The 18,049-nt window shown below is 40.1% G+C and overlaps 1 long non-coding RNA gene across 1 annotated transcript in view; it reads left to right on the forward strand.

The window, feature by feature from the left end:
- Nucleotides 1–18,049, forward strand: part of LOC148091798 (uncharacterized) — a 146,261-nt gene that overhangs the window by 36,936 nt on the left and 91,276 nt on the right. The gene's annotated exons all lie outside the window — the stretch shown is intronic.

An 18,049-nucleotide genomic window follows, 5' to 3' on the forward strand; every position in this document is an offset into this window, starting at 1 on the left:
TTTGTTGCCCCCAAACAGTGCAATGTCACTAAAGACATTTTCTGTCGTAATGTTCTAAAATTCTTCACCATTCAAGTGGATGGTAACATTTACCCAGCGCTGAAGTGTCTAGTCTGATGGAGAGATTCAGCGGGGTGGACTGCCTCAGCTCTTCTGTTTCTGTGTTCAGAGTTCAGGCGATTTGGATAAGATACCAGCTGTCCTAACAGTGGAACTGGCACAGATGTCATTAGGCAATTTGAGTTCTTGTTTGGCCTTGTCAATAGCTAGCTCTTAATTTCTCTGGGCTTCAGGACCCTCGTCTGTAAAAGAGATTAGCAGTTTTCCAGTTTCTTTAGCACCAAAATTCATTTACTAAACAAAAACTCCAATATATAAAACAGATGAAAGTAATTCAGATATCAGCGTTCATTTTTGTAAATTCAAATTCATAATATGTTGATTGAACTCCCAGTCACCCCTGAGACCGTATAGATGAGAGCACCTCACTCTAGGTGTGTTGGAAATTTCAAAGGATGCCGATTCCCTGAAGATTGTATGCAACTGCTTTATGAGTACAACCCCTGGGATTTTTATGATCAAATGAAACCTTTAGTGTTTAATCATAGTTAATTTAGATTTTCTTTCCATGCAGCTGAATCTAATCCTAACCAAGCAAGTTGTGTTTCCCCTCCAGAAACAAAACAGTCGAATGACTCTTCCCGTTTTGCGTAAGACGATGGGCTCAGGGAGGAGCCCTGCAGTGAAGGTCCTGGGGCCAGAGGGACGCAGTGGCTCCCTGTGCAACCTTACCTCTCCCACACTTCCTCCCATCCACCCTGTCACTGCAGATCTTACACCTTTGCAGCTTTAAAAAGCCAAAGGAACTCACTTGTCCAGGGCTTAGAGAAGAAAGGCAAAGATAAAATTGACAGAGAGGAAAGAAGGTAAATACTCACAAAAGGAATAAATCGTATATATCACGTGAGTTGGCATAAGATTTGGGGCAATTGTACACTGTATGCAATTCCACGTAAAATGTACAGTTCATGGGTACACTGTAATAGGTAGTAAGTGTTAGCCATGTAGAGAGGTAAGACATTGCCCGTGCTCAAAAATCATGTATAAACTAAGGTGAACAAGCACAAAAAGTGCCAACACGCCAATACCTTATATCTTCCCCAAGTTAATTATCCAGTCTGCACTGGGGCATTTTCTACGATGGGCTCTCATCATTCCCTCCCTCGAGCATGTCCCCTTCTATGTGAACTGACTTCTCTCTGTAAAAGAGCATCCCAGCGCTGCAGGGCCGCCTTCACAGCGCGTCCCACCCCCTGACCTACTGCACCTCTTTGTCTGTTTAGTGACTGCACCCCTCACGGCAGAATGAAAGCGCCGTGAGAGCAGGACCTCTTATTTTGTCCACGGCTTGTTTTCTAGCGCCTAGGAGAGTACCTGGCACATAATAGTATCTCAATAAATATTTATCGAACACATCCATTTTATGAAGGCTCTTTTTGCTATTGAGCCAAAACATACCATGGTTACTTAAGTCTATTCCACTTCAATTTATGTCTGGATTCATTTTTTTTTTTCTTGTTTTTCACCCTCCCCTGGTGAAAGACAGCTATCTACATCTAATGCTAATATCTTGACAGTAAAATGAGAGACTAAATGACAACTTCTTTCAATCAGTCCTTGATGAGCGTTCTGGAATCACATCAAATAGCTTCAATGCCTTTTTCGTGTAGCAAACCCGTCAGTTACGGGGAGAGCGCTATCATATCCAACCTTCCCGCGTCCTCGCCGATAGTCTCTTATTCAGCCTACAAGTCTACAGTCCCTTCAACTATTGCTCACGTGGCTTATCATGTCTCTTCATTATTCTTGTTACCCACCCCCAGTTGTACCTTAATTTGTCAGAATTCACTTTAAAATGTGATGCCCCGCCTTGGTTGTAGTGCTCCAGGGGCGTTTTGTGCAGCGCGGTGTAGAACAGCGCTCTCGGCTCCCTTTTCTGGATGCCAGGTGTCCACCAGTGCCTCCTGAGAGACACTGCCCTCTACTCTCAAGTCGTATCTTCTTCTTCCTTATCTCCTAAGTTTTATGAAATTTTTAGTGGGAAGATACAAATGACCACTTAATAGTTGGTTCAGTCCAATCCCTGCCATTTAAGCCAAGAGGAAGCAGCCTTGCCCCTAAAGGGCAGAGAAGAGCAGGCCTAGGGGCAGCAGGAAAGGAGGAGCCAGCCCAGGAAGGGGTCCCGGTGGGAAGGGGGGGCCTTGGCCACGGCACAGAGTGGAATCTCATGCAAACGATGGTGTCTTCTACAAACACATCTTCCAATTAGGAACGAGGCTGCTCATTCAATACTGGCAAGTGTTTTAAGGCTATTTCTACGAGATACCAAAACATCTGGATGAAGAGAGGTAAAAATCACCCAGATGTTTGAGGAATGGTAGGGTTGAGATGACAACTTGTTGCAGCTGCCATGGTTCTTTTTTTTTTTTTGGCACTTTTACAAGAACTCGTTGAACTTCTGTTCCTCCAGGATATCAGCTTTACTCACACACGTGCACACACAAGCACACGCACGCACGCACACACCTGGAAAATTGTGAAGGATTTCTATAGCTCTTCTAAGGGAAGAAAAGGGATTTAGATTTTTATCTTCAAGGTCTGCAGCAACAATATTCATCAGTTTGAGATTGCTCTTTACACTGGAAAGTTGCAATGGAATCTGGATTTTAGTTTTTAAGTGTTTTTGATCCTTCAGAACTATTTTTTGTTTAATGCCAGAAACATGTTGGTTCCCATGATGACAAACATCAAGTGCCTGTTTTGTAGCCAACTTTTTACTTGTCAGTTATCTCATCTGCAGCTGCCTGATCTCTAATATTCTCTTGTTCTCCATGATTCTGGGAGCCTATGTTACCGTGATAAGAGGATTGTGGTCTCAGGACACTGTGCTTATTGCTTTTTACACAAATCTGACACCTTTAGATAGTTTATTCAGTGAAATATTAAATATTAAAATAATGATTCTCCATGCATTGCCATTAGTGGAAGGACTAGGAAAATAAAAGGAGAGACCAAAGAGAATTATATATGGATCTGTTTCCATAAATATAATTTTCTGCCAAAAATTATATAGATTCCCTTTACTTGAGTCTATACTCTGAGTTACAGTTGATTTTCCAGCATAAAAGAGACATATCACAGTGGCTAACTGAATAGGAAAGTCAATGCAGGCTTTTTTTTTCTTTTTGCCATGAAAAATCCTACTGTGATAATTAGGGAAATTTCTAATGCACTGAGAAATGGGAAAATAAAAAAGCATATTGAAAATATAAAAATTTATAGCACCACCTATTGGTTTCAAAATAAATATTGAAGTTTTTCTACATTCACTAATTATGAAGAATAGCATAAAAAGATATTATTCTTATTTTGAGTCATGAAGATTAAAGTTTTTTACTTCCCAATGATGCTATGGAAATTTTTTAAACAAAACTCACATTCAGGGCTAATATAGATTAAGGCTTCTATATACCAGGGAAGTAAAATAGAATTGAGATTTTTATTTAGGTATGGCTTGTGCCTAGTTGTGTTAAGTTTTTTAAATCACCCTTTGAGTGTTATTTCTATACAGGAGAACTGTGTCGGGCTGCATTTTCTCTATTGGCCAACTGGAACAGAGGGGTTAAAACATGCTTAGCGTTTTGTCTTCCCTTAAAATCTGGAGTAGATGCTGAAAAATCTCGCAATAGATTAGCTTTGCATAGCATTGGCTACTCCAGACCCTCGTTCAGGTGGTCTTCACCCTTTTACTCAGTCTAGCTTCCGCAATAATGAGGGGGCCTTTGCAGGAATCTAAGAAATGTTTCCTTTCCACTCTGCTTTCAGGGTTTACCAGTCTGCATCTTTTCCCAGAATGCATGGCCCTTCCTAGGGAGCAAGGGAGGAAAGAACCACGCTGTCCCTTTCCCACACATTAGGAAACATGTGGACAACACTCCTTATGGAAACTCCCTTTCCCGCCCTTGGGACAACTGGGTTTATGAAAGGATCACTGTAAGTCTGTAATAGAGCTTAGAAACATATTTGTCTCTCTGACCCTGTTTCTTCTACACGAATTATTTTTAAAATCAAGTTTCCATTTTTAAGACTTGAAGTGAAGTAAGGGCCTTGAAGGCATCAAACATGACATCCCAGCCCTAATATTTGCAATAGGCAAATGGTCTGGAAAGCTGAACCTTAGTCAGAGGGCCTCAGAATAGAATTGAGTTGAAAACGATCTCATTTAGACCCCACATTAAACACAGGCTTTACATGGTTGCTTTTCATGTAACCAAATAGTCACTTCTCCAGAATTTCAACAGGCATTAAAATATGAAGGATGACTAAATTTAAAAACACAGGAGAAGAAACAAAACACAAAAATAATACTGGCTCTGAGATGAGTCAGTCGGGAAAATAGACACATTGTCTTCAGGAAGGAATAGTTCGGCTGAACTACATAAAATTACATTTTTGTAAGTAAAAAATTGTCATACAGTCTAAATTTTGCATGACTCGATCTAATCTTAAGGGAACAAACAACACAATCTTGTTTAGAAATAAAAATGAAAGTGGTAGAGGAAAAGACCCAATAGTGCATCATATAATTTAGATAGTAAGAATGAGCGTTTTAGGCTTTCTTAACCAAAACTTTCAAAGTACTTCATCTTCGCTCCCTCTATGACTGGCCTGCTCCTAATATCTAATCATGAGCATTTGCTATTTCTTTCAAATGTACTTTTTCTCGCCCAGTTTTAAACAGGTAGTTTAAAATTTTCCACACTGGGAGCTACCTGTCTTTAACATAATAGGATTCAAAATGGGATCCATCTGTCTTACACTGGAAATTTTTTAATGTTATTTTGCCTTGTTTTTTAGATTTTTAAGAAGGTTGGGAATAGCCACAGCCCTATAAGAGGCAGAGTCCTTTAAGACCCGCCTCGTTTCATATGCCCCCACTATTCTAAACAGGCTCCATGCTAGGCCGCCTTCACACTCCTCCCTGCGGGCCTTCCTCAGAGCAAGCCATAATAACAAGCTTCGAGGCCCTGGCTGGCTTTTTGGCTCACTGGAACAGTTCTGTTGCCAAATCCTGCTTCGAGGGCTTCATGGATTTATCCTTACATGCACCTTAGTGACGTCCTGTATTTTGTCTCGTCCGAGCGCAGGTTCATTTTCTATGTCCTCTTGTTGCTTTTTCAGGGGACCGAATGTCTACATCTGGAGGGAAAATAAAACCTCATATATTTTTGCCCTTTCCTCTGAAAAATGTCATCCTGTTGTGCATGTGGAGAGAAGCATGTTAGTAATAAGAGAAGGAAATGATGGGGTCAGCTGGGGCTCTCAGAGACAGTCCAGATGAAATTTAAAGAGGGAATTGCGGTGACGGTTTTTTGAGAAAACTGGGTGATGTGAGTTTCAAAACCTACAGCCCATAATCTGGACTCGGCTAAAACATACCAAAAAGCTTAGCTCAGACCTGCAAGGTTAACTTTTTCTAAACATAAAGCCGGGAAATGTGGAAGGTTTGTTCTTTCTCTTTAATAAAGTACATTAACAACCTGCTTTGGGGAACACGAATCTTTTTATGGAGTAAGAACTAGCTCTTTAAAAACAGGAATTACGCGTGGGGATGGTGTTTATTTATGCACACATAAATATACACACATGCAATGATTATTAATATTTACATGCACATACACGTATGGAAATCATTGTCTCCGAAACTGGTTTAGATCTAGAAACAATTGGCAGACAAAAAAAGGAAAACTGAGAATGGTCCAGTCTACAAAACCATCCCAAAGGACATTCCCCACAATGGAAGACTGATAGCATAATAATCCCCATAAAAATAACATGGGGGAGGAGGGAGTGGAGGATTCCTTAGTATTTTTATGGATCCATATGAAAGGTTTTAGCACCTAAATTCTTTTCAAATCAATTTTTATTTATGTGTGCAAAAATAGATTGACAGCTTCAGATGAAGGGGAGGTGGGTGTCAGTCTTGGCAACTGGTGATGACTGTAACTCTTGGGTGAGCGTTTGCTAGATGGAGGGGGGAGAAGACAGAAAGAAAGCCCTCCCCTCTGCAGAGCTATTCCCACCACAGACACGCCACTGTCCACTACAGACCGCGTGTGTTCTGCCTGCGCAGGATTCAGGCTGATTTTTATCGGGTACAATACACACCATGGAATATTTACATGTTTGGGTACATCGACCAAGAGACCGAAAAGAAACAGAACAGAGCAAAAAAGATGCACACACAACACACACAACCCAACATGGGACTGTGTTCCTTTGTTTTGCGTTTTCTGCAACCCAGATTGTGGTAATTATCTCTCTGGCTTTACAAGCCTTTCCTTTCATTCTAAAGGCAGTTTTTGGAATCGCGTTACACTTAACTCAGTTTAACAAATAAAGAGTAGTCTGGCAAAATGGCACCATGTGCTTTCCACAAATATTTGTGGTATAGGCAAGCTCTCAATGTTTTTATTATGCCCAAGGTTCTTTGGTTTGAAAAGCAAGTGGAATAACGTAAAGAAGAAAGAGAAGCACGGATTTGGGAACTGGGCGTGTGTTGGATACACTTGCAGAGCCTCCGGTGCCAGGGAGGGAACAAGGGAAAAGATACATCTTAAAAATAACTGGGGGAGTAAAGAGAGGGAGCAGGGCTGGAGGCGGCTCGCGGAGCCCAGGTTCCCTGGCGCGCGCCGGCGCGGGCGGGGATAATAGCCTTTGGCGCTGGGAGCGGCCGGCTGGCGGGGCGCGCGCTCGGCCCGCGCGCTTCCCGCGTCCCGGCCGCCGGCCGCCGGTCGGCACAAAGGCCGGAGCCGGCGGGGCGGGCGCGGGCCGGGCTCGGCGGGCGCTGAGCCGCAGATGGGCCTCGTGCACCGGGGCGGGCGCGCCGTTGTGCTGCGCGCTTCATCCTATTTGAATGGGCTTTTTCTCCAAACAGCAACGAACGTGAACAGTAAGAAGCTCTTAGGAAGGGAAAGTTGGTGTTTTGGTCCCTGGGAGAGGAAAAACAATTAAAAAATTCTTATAATAGGTTATGTTAGAATGGCAGGAAAAACACTGGTCTGGGTTTAATAAAATCGAATTGAGTCTAAAATATGGTTTCTGAAGATAGTTTCCTTTTTTTTTCTTCTCCAACTTTTACAGTTCACTCAGGCTAAAGGAATAGCAAAGCGGGTTATAGCGTAATTCGGGTGGATTGTTTCTCTCTCTCCCTTTTCCTACCCCTCTCTCTCTTTCTCTTTTTAGGGGGGAAAAATCCTTCAGTGGAACTGTTGCAACAGGGCTGTTAATATATTGTGCCAATTAAAGTCTTGAAATAAATAACAAACCACTTAATGTGTGTTGTAAATGTCGGGCTGATTTAAGCATTGTTCCGCACAGATTACATCTCTTCGGGGATGGGTGGCTGAGCCCTTAAAGGTTTTCCCTTTGCGTGCGCTTGTGGGTGTGTGTTCCCCATGGTTCTTTAAGATTTTGCTATAGGGTAAATTCCAGGAAAGAGCCGAAGTTTGATATCTGCAATAAGACAGCCAATTTTTAACATTGCTACCCCTGCACGGAAAAGAATTACTTTGGGCCGTGTTTAGTATTTCGTGGAGAAAAGAGAGAGTGAGCGAGAGAAAGAGAGAGAGAGAGAGAACTCTACAGCGAAATTAGACTGTGTTTCTTATTTTGAGATGTAACCCTTTATATGAGTTCTTTGCACAAGACTTTTTTTGTTTTAGGATGAGCTGAAATAGAGAGTTCAGTATGTGAACTTGTAGTAGTAAAATTATAATAGCAATAATGAATATAATTACCTCTGGATGCTATCTGGGGAAGGAAAACAAAATTTTCACATATAAAATATTGTGTATTCAGGTAGGGAGCACAGATATTGTCCTCCTAATGTGTGGGTTAAAGACCATTGATTATTACTCAGATTCTCCATTTCTCATGTTAAAATCCTATCATTTACTCAATTTGATGTTTTTATTACTGACAGAATATACCCAAACCCCTTCCTCTTTTTGTAAATCCCACTGTGGCTGCACAGATTAACCACGGAGGTCAGTTCTTTTCAGGGGGTCCATTAGACGATTAGGCTTCCATAAGCCAAATTTGTTTTCATTTTGTGCATTTTGAAATTAGGAAATGACAAACAAAAGTAGTAGACCCCAAGAAGATGTTCCTATGAAATAACTTTCAGAAAAGTTCCTGAAATATTTCAAGACAGCTTATTGTCAACCCTTCCTATATCTCTTCTTCTTGAGAATGTAAATTAAAAAGGAAGACTGGAGGCACTAAACTGGAGACTCTTGAAATCAGAATTTATATAACTGAAATTGAATTATGATGGCAAGTTTATTTTAACTTCCAGTTTTTTTAGAAGTGGATACTCTATGCATGACAGTTTTGTTAACTTAATCAGCCAGAATGTGTTAATGATCTGAATATCACTGCTATCCTGGATAAATGCCCTGCAGTGGTACATCTTTCTATATAAATATATACATTGATTTTTAAAAAGAATTTTCTGTGTATATAGATAAAGTTTATATAAAAGATATAAAATGAGCATGTCTGGTTTTTGATGAAATAGCCATTAAAATAGTTAAGTAAATAAGATGTAGTATAGCCTAAAAGCAGGGACCTGGTAGCTGGGTTACATGGAATAGCTGTGACCTTGAGCAAGTGAATTAATCTCACCCCGATTCAGTTTTCCCATCTATAAAATGGGGATGATAGTGACACCTTCCTCTTTGTCTCCTCATAAGGACAATATGAATTAATAAAGTTAAGTCCTTAAAACAGTGCCTGGCACCTAGTAAGTATTATAAAAATCATTTGCTATCATCATCATCATAATGGCATTATTGTTACTTAATGAATCCAGTATGTACTATTAAAACTCTCGACTTGCCAGATGAACCAGGAATTAGGAGTCCTGGGTCTCAGATTCAGCTCCAACATGCACTGGTTTTGTGATCTTTATTTAGCCTGTCTCATTTTTCCGTTTTCTTTAGCTGTGAAGTTAGGGAAGTTGGGAGATAATTTATGAGTCTAGTTATGTGTTAGAACATAAACTTTTAAAAATAATGTAAAATTTCACCAAGGATGTCTTACGATGTTACATAGAAAAAAGTCACAGAAAGGGAATTGAAAAGCATCAAGGCTGTGCTGACACATTACAGTGTCACTGCCTTCTGTCCAAACAAGGTGCCACAGCATGACATATTGGAGCCACCGTGTGCAGCGGAGGGTCACTGTGGTCTAAGGCTTCATTTAGAGTCCATGGTCTCAACTCCTAGCTCTCTCCAGATTGTTACTTAGAATTCTGCAGTTCCAAACCAGGTGGGTACTCAACAGACCACAAACTTGTCTTCAAGGATATACGGCTTCCTCTCCCTGGACAATTAGCTTTCTTGGCCCTCTAGAGTATTTTAATCCCTTCCATAAAATTAAATGAATATGTATATATATTTTAAAACCAACGAGCAGAGAGATGCATGGAGTTTCGTCTTAGGAGCTGAAGTTGTATTTCCTGTTTTGGTGGAGTCACCCCTGACCACTGTCAAGGACGCCATTCAGATCAAAGTGCTTCTCAACTGAAATCTGTGTGGGAAATAAAGTGCCCGGGCACTGCAAAGTTTCCCTCGACACCAGCACCAATGACCTCTATTAGCGAGTGTTGAAATTTTTAATATTCTATCTGCTTAATGACAATAACACCTTACAGGTCCCAAGCACTTAGAGCCAAGCTACTTTCTAAGTGCTTTCCATGTTAACTTGTGTATCCTTCATCAAACCTGGGAAGGCATTTTTGTCCCATGTTTCAGAGAGAAAACAGGACAGACAGGTGAAGGTCACACTGCTGAGGAGATGGCTCAGCTGATGCTGGAATCTAAGCTTTCTCTGAAAAGAGCGCCCAGGTCCTTGGCAGCCAGGCCATGACCCAACTCCAGCAATAGACACAAAACAATACATTTTAAAAGCAAAGTCAAAAAAAGCTTCCCTACCAGATATTAGGAGTTATGATTAGTAAATCAGACTAAGATTCATCTATTTGCCACCTGCTAGTTTTCAATACGATGCTTTACTATTTGAATTGTGATTTCACATCTTGTTCTGATTTGAACGTCCCAGTGACCTTGAGAAGTGAAGAAAACACAGGTTTTTGAAAAGTATGAGTTAGCACTTCCTTCTCTTGCCCATAGTTTCTATTTTAGATTGTTTTTGGAATTTTTTTGTTTTTATTGATTTTAGAGACAGATGAAGGGAGGGAGAAACAGAGAGACATCAATTTTTTGTTACACTTATTTATGAATTCATTGTTTGATTCTTGTATGTGCCCTTACCTGAGATCAAACCTGCAACCTTGGAGTATCAGGACAACACTCTAATCAACTGAGCTAACTGGCCAATGCTACTTTAGATCGTTACTAAGGAAATTTACTCTCCAAGAGCTATGTACTACCAAGCTGTGTAAGGAACCCCACTAGCGCCTCTCAGGATTCCAGGCCCAGATCTTCTAAGTTTTGTAATAGTGAGAGAAGGTCTGGCTGGTATGGATCTCAGAGACACCCCCCCCCCCCCCCCACACACACACACTCAATTTTTATTAGGGAGGCCTATATTATTTTACCACTGCCACTGAGTGGGTTAGAACCTGCTAGTCTAATTACTCAAACCAAGTCTAGCCCATCACAGTTGGCCAAGGAGCAAGTGATTCCTTTAGGGAGGGGACAGTCTTTCTAGACCTGAGTGGCAGCTGCCTGGTCTACTCATCCTGTCTAGGCTTTTGTTTTCTCTGCATTGCCAACTTTCGAGGACTAACATTTCATTAATTAAACCAGACAGACAAGTACATATCCATTCAGCAGAAAGGAAAGGGAAGCCTAATGTGATTTGATACCGTGGCTGAATTTTGAAATAGTAAATGGAGTTGAAGGGGGATTGACACTGAATATGTACAGCTCCATATTTCTTCTATGAGAAAAGTAGAGCTATAAATGTATGTGTCTAAAATATATCTTAATATATTTTCATGCTTTTTTAATCTTTGCTGCAAAAAACACAACAAAAACAAATGCCAATGGTATTAAGCAGCATTAACAAAAATTATGGTTCTCTGTTGCTATCAACTATAGCTTTATATTTAAATGCCCTTGACATCCAATCTGGAATGTCTTGAAGCAGGATCCTTGTTACCAAAATATTGTTACTATGACAATTTCTTAGAAGCTCAATATTTAACACAAGGAGTTCCAGAGTATTGGAGATACTGTGAGGTATACATGCACACTGTATCTCGTGATATCATTAAGATAGTATATTGAAGAGTCTTTTGGCCGAGTCTGGATTGCTTATTGCCAGATGTTTCAAGCCCAGGATTTTCTGTTCACTTGCAACATGAACTTTGGAAGTTAGGTCAAATAGCTTTGAATCTTAGCTCCATCACTGAAGAGCAGCATGGATAGGGGAGAGCTATTGAAAAGTTTTCAGCCCCAGTTTCTTTATCTTTAAAATGTGAATAACTACTTCTGCCTCACAGGACTGTGAAGATTAAAGAAAACCTATGTATCATTACCTTTAGAAGGTCTGGCTCATAGTAGGTGCTCTGTAGTCTAGCTGCTGTTTTGTAATTTCTACTTTATGTTCTCTGATTTTCTGTGTCTTTGCCGATGTCATCCCAATTCCAGTCAAGCTCTTCAGGATTAGATTGTATAGTTCTATTTTAGCCAGGGAGCAGATAATCAAGTGGAAAAAAAATTATACAATGGCAATTAGGGTGTAGGGTGTGAGACAGAGAAGATCAAGAGGATAGTATTCGAGCTCTCTTACTGTATTGCTGGAACCGGTATTAAGGGATAAGGGAGCATAATGTGATGGTTGCATTTATAGTATTAAGAGGCAGCATATTGCCACACAATTAAAGAGGAGAAGTGATGTACAAGACTCCGTTCTTGGTTGTGGAAGAGGCCCTTCATTAATATAACTCTGAAAATAAGCAAGTATATACAATTCTAAGCCTCTTTAATTCAATGAATGCTTATGTTTATGAAAAGAGCCTTTAGGCATCGAGTTGATTTCCCTATGAAACAAAACAAATTGCCATCATGAAGATGATCTTGTTATTATTATGGAATAGGTTGATTGCAGCACACCCATCTGAATGCATGCTACTCTATCTAGCACGTTGAAAAAAATCTAGCTAAAATTTAGGGAAAATCTTGTAAAATAAGGCCTTCCTTGAAAACCTAGTGTTGTGCAATGTGCTACTCTTCCCAGTTGCCGGAGGAGTGGGAAATAGCGTGTTGTGGCTGTGTCCCTAGACAAGCAACCCAAGAACAGAACTGGAGAAAGCTGAGACACAGATGGCAAATGTCTGGGCTGTCCTTCCTGGCACAAGTGTGTTTGCGACGGGCTCTGTGTCTCACGTGATGGATTCAGCTGAATGTGAGCCTTATGCATTTCAAACGATGGAGGGAACAGAGGAATTTGTTACTCATGGAGAATATGAAGCTCAAGAGGGAAAAGGAACATGCAGGAGAAACTGTCAGGCCCGCACTGTCGTGGAAATACAGCAGATTTCCTTTCGGCTAATATGCAGGTCCTCTCAGGCTCCACCCTATGCATGTACATACTTCTCAAGGAGCTAAGAGGAGCTTCTTTAAAGGAAATCATAGCTTTTTTCCCACTGGAATGGGCCCCAAGGGGAAGGAAAATGTTCACTGTAATTAGAGAATATATTTTGCATTTGCATGGGGAAGAGGAGTCAGGCTTAATGGGAGTGGTTCCAAAACACCTGTTGCTGAATGTTACAGAGAGTCCAAGTTCAGCTCCATAAAAGGAAGAACTTTCTGACAATTAAATCTTTCCAAAGCTGAAATGGGCTGGAGGTACTCCAGCAAAGGCTGAAGGGGCATTTGTCAGTCACGTTCGGGAAATTCGTGCCTTGGAAAAGCGTTGGGCTAGAAGCCCGAGATGCTATAAAAAATACTTGATAAGAGAATGGAAAAAGTCTTGGTATCAGGGAACACTGAAAAGTGGAGTTGCACCAATTCTTAAATAACACATGGAAAGCAAAGCTAAACTGCTCTGCTTATTCTCGCCACCATCGCCCTCAAAGCCCTGCCATTCACATTCGAGCTTGGTGCCAAGAAGATAGGGGCTGTACTGGGACAGCTCTTGCGTCCAGCGACTTCAGGAGGAGGCTCGTTGAAGGAAGTCCTCGATGCTGGTTAAGCGGCAGGTTTCCAGCGGCCTGGAGGCACCCTGACGTATTTGACTACGGTGGGGTTCTCCCCATAGCTCTCGCAGGTCTCCGCTGCTCTGTCCTGCCACACACACAGGGTGCCAGGGAGTTCTTTTCTCTAATCCGTAATCATAATTTCTTTGCTTTACCACTCTTGTTTTTTAATTTCACTGATTGCTAAATGAGGTTAAACAACTTGTCATATGGTTATTGTCTATTTGGATATCCTGTTTTTTGAAGGCCCTATTAAAATTTCTTGCCTATTTTGGTATTGGGCCTTTTCTTACTGATTTCCATATATTGGATATGAGTTCTTTGTCAGATATATGTCGTACAAATATCTCCTCCCACTCCGTGTGTTTTTGTTTTTGTTTTACTCTTAATGGTATCGTCCGATGAATGGGAGTTCTTAGCTTTAATGCAACCCAGTTTTTCTTCATGGTTAGTCTCTTTTGTAACCTCTTTAAGAATGCTTGTGTATTTTAAGGCCATGAATATAGTCTCCAAGTTTATCTTCAAGGTTTACCATTTTACTTTTTTATCTTTCACATTCACTTCTTTTTCTTTTTTTAAATTTTACCCACCCAGCGTTCCTTCACCTCCTTCCCCTTTGGCAACCATGAGCTCGTTCTCTACATCTATGAATCTGTTCCGGTTTTGTTTTGTTTATTCATTTGTTTTGTTTTGTTTATTCATTTGTATTTTTTAGGTTCCACCAATAAGTGAAATCATGAAATATTTGTCTTTCTCTGACTGGCTTATTTCAGTTAACGTAATACCCCCTAGGTCCAACCATGTTGTTGCTAATGGCAAGATTTATTATTTTCTTTTTGTTGTTGTTGTTCTTCTGAGTAAAATTTCATTCTCTGTGTGTGTGTATGTGTTTATAAATATACATATAAAGAATATATATATATATTTTATCCATTCATCTATATTGATGGATACTTAGGTTGCTTCCATATCTTGGCTATTGTACATAATCATTGTAATGAACATAGGGGTACATATATATTTTTGAATTAGTGTTTTTATTTTATTTGGATAAATACCTGGAAGTGGAATTGCTGGGTCACATGGCAGCTCTATTTTTAATTTCTTGAGGATTTCCATTTTACAATCCCACCGGCAGTGCAGTAGTATTCCCTTTCCTCCACTTACTCACCAGCCTTTGTTATTTGTTGATGTCTGTATGATAGCCATTCTGACAGGTATGAGGTGATATCTCAGTTTGGTTTTGGTCTACATTTCCCTCATGGTTAGTAGTGTTAAGCTTCTTTGCATGTCTATTGGTTATCTGTATGTCATCTTAGGTGAATTTTCTATTCAGATCCTCTGCCCATTTTTTAATTGGATTTTGTGTGTGTCTTAAGTTGTAGGAGTTCCTTATTTACTTTGGATATTAACCACTTATCAGATGTATCATTTGCAAATATCTTCTACCATTTAGTAGGTTTTTTTGTTTGTTGATGGTTTCCTTCCCTGTGCAAAAACTTCTTAGGTTGCTGTAGTTCTATTTGTTTATTTTTGCTTTTGTTGCCCTTGCCTGGGGAGACATATCCAAAAAGATAATGCTAAGACCAGTGGATGCCAAAGAGTTTATTGCCTGGGATTTCTTCTAGTTCTATGGTTTCAGGTCTTACATTTAAGACTTTAATCCATTTTGAGTTTATTTTTTTATATGGTGTAAGAAAGTGATCCAATTTCATTTTTTTGCATAGATCTCTGTCCAGTTTTCTTAACACCACTTATTGAAGAAACTGTCTTTGTCTTGTCATATATCCTTGCCTCCTTTGTCATAGATTACTTGATCATATAAGCAAAGATTTATTTCTGGGCTCCCATTCTATTTCATTATCTATATAAAAATGGTGGCACAGAGCATTAAACTAAGTGTGGGGGCTGCTAAGTGTGGGCCCTTTGTAATTGAACAAATCACATCTCCATGAAGCCAATCCTACTTATAATAGTGATCAGATTTTGTTACATATTTTGTGTTGATTTTTTTTTTTTTGTAGTAGTGTTCCGACTTCCACTGGTGGGTCACTTCTCCCCAGTGGTACATAGTCTCAGTGCACCTATAAATCAAGTTGCCCCACTTCTTCTCCTAAGGCATAGGCACATGACTAAACTTAATCTCTGTTAGCTTCATTCTCCCTCTCCCTCTCTTCCCTTCTCTTAAAACTTTGAATCTTGAGAACAAAAACAAAAGAAAGCAGGAAAGATTTGGGATGCATTTGTTCACTGGCAGTGCCCAACGAGACGAGATGTTCAGCACACCTTAGGTACACCAGTTCTTTATTTTCAAGCCTAATTCTCTAGCATTCTAGTTGATCCTGTGAGTATCCCAATAGCTTTCCAATAAATGTCACTCCTGCCTAGGGAGCCAGAATTTGCTTCTGTTGCCTGCAATCAAAGGATCCCATAGGTAATGGAGATATCATTCCTTCACTGGACTTAAGTTCTTTGGTCTAATTAGAATTATAGTATACACGCATCAAGTGAAGGCTGCAAAACAGAAAAGTGCACAGTGCTTCACATATTATATTTTATTAATCTTCCCAATGAGCCTTCAAGGCAAGTTTCACTGACCCTACTTTCAGGTGACAAAAATAAGGTTTTGAGAGATCAAATAAATTTCTGAAAGTCTTCCTGTTATTTCGTTATGGAACCAAGATTTTCAAGCTGAGTTTTTTTTTCTGACTCTCAAGAATACTTTCCCACAATGTTTTATTCTTTTTGTATCTCCATTGTCTAGCATAGTGCCAGGCACAACATATTCCCAATAACAATTCAATGTGTGAGTGAATAAATAAAAGAAGGAATATCCATATCCACATGTTCATCCAGTATCAGTTCATGACCAATATGTAATGGCCTAGAATTATAAAGTCAACTTTTTATCTTTGGTCTCGCTCATCATAAAATTTTATTTGCCATTTACTGCTGTGAAAACATTGGCAGATTCGTCACTTATTTCTGAAGTTGGTTTAGCATACCAGTACTCTCAGTTTGTGTCATTGTTTTTTAAGCAGTTAACTGTGGCTGCCACATTCAGATCATCAGCACAATTACTGGCACAAATCTGTATCAGTTATTGACCCTCAAGGTACAAACTATGCACCTTTAATCGTGTAGGCCTATACTTTAATAGAGACATTCTCAAATTAAATGCCCTTTACCAAGAAATATTTGCAAAATCAATAATGTGGAAGGTGCAAAGGTACATAGAGGCTGAAAGGCTGAAGGAAACTGCAGTTGTAACATAGTGTAACAGCATTGAGAAAACAAGAAGACAAGTGAGTAGCTAGAGCAGTTTCAAATGCTTAGTGGGATCTATCCAATGTGTAAACAAAGGAAATACATTTGGCAGGTAAAAACAAAATCCATTATTTTTCCCCTTATGTGTGTCTAAACAATTCAATGTAAGTAAGATGTTACCGAGCAAAGGACTGATCTTTACTGTTCCATGTACAGGTTCAGAGGTAAAAAAAATCAATTAATTACAAAAGCTTCCAAACAATGCAAACAGCATTAAGCACAGTAATTATAAGATAAGCTTTGAAGCAATTTTCAGTTGATTGGGTGTGGGTGTGCAGAAGTAAACCTACAGTTTACTTGCCTGCTGGTGCAAGAATGGCTTACATGCCAATTAGTGGTTATTGCTACTAATTATTAAAAACATTTTTAAGAGTAATTAAAAATTAAATACACCTGTAGGATGGCTCATAACTGTGTTGTGTAAATTGCTCAGAGTTTCCATATCAATCACGCAGGAAGTGCTCAGTGAGGTGGAGCAGCGTTATGACACCGCGTATCAGAAGCCAAATGACACGTGCGTGTGTCCTTCACGTGGAAGCATTTCAAGGGTTCAGTCTTTCTGCTCAGGAATTCCTGTAAATGAATTCTGCCAGGCCAAGCCAATGAGGACAATAGTTGAGGGCATAATCCCTTGTTTCTACCACTATTTATATCCTCACTGCCACAAAATACTGTTGAGAGAAGAAAGAAGAAAAGAGAAGATAAGACTTAGACTTACCAGAGACCGCACTTCCCCACTTCAAAGCCATGTTGGGAGGACAGCTTCAGAATTATAAAGTGAATACTGGGCTCCCAGCCCTGCCATCCACTGTGCGATTGTGGGCCCTTCACTCATGCTCCTGGCTTCAGCTGCGTTATTTCCAAAGCATGAATGCGGATTCACTGGCCTTGAGGATTCTGTTCCGTAATAAAAACCTGTGTCTAGATTAGGCATACTCCTAACACAGACAAGAAGAGTTCGATAATATTTACTGAGAGTTTCTTCAGTTTCAGGCTTTTCCACCAGTTGTTCCAGTCCTTGGCTGCACACTGGAATCCCTGGGGAGCTTTCAGGCTGCACCGGCAAGGCCGGGCCTCCGGAGGTTGGGATTTAATTGGACGGAGGTGGAATGGGGCATCAGTAGCTTCCCATGCTCTCCTGGTGATTCAGAGGTGCTTAGAGGCTTACAAACTACTGTACATGCTTTACTTACATTAGATCACTAATTGTGATTTTTAAAAAAATTCTACGAGGCATGTGTCTTTACCCTCATTTTATAAATGAGGAAATACATTCAGGTAGTGGAAATGCCTTTTACAGCACAAACGTATCAGAGACAGGATTAAAATCCAAATGTCTCTGACCCAAAGAACCTGGGTTTTTTTAAACCTTAAATCTGTTTCATAAGTTGTTGCTTGACTTTCTGGTATTTCTTCCTTTTAATTATATTT

This window comes from Miniopterus natalensis, chromosome 12 (assembly GCF_054644295.1).
Source record: "Miniopterus natalensis isolate mMinNat1 chromosome 12, mMinNat1.hap1, whole genome shotgun sequence".
NCBI classification, from domain to species: domain Eukaryota; kingdom Metazoa; phylum Chordata; class Mammalia; order Chiroptera; family Miniopteridae; genus Miniopterus; species Miniopterus natalensis.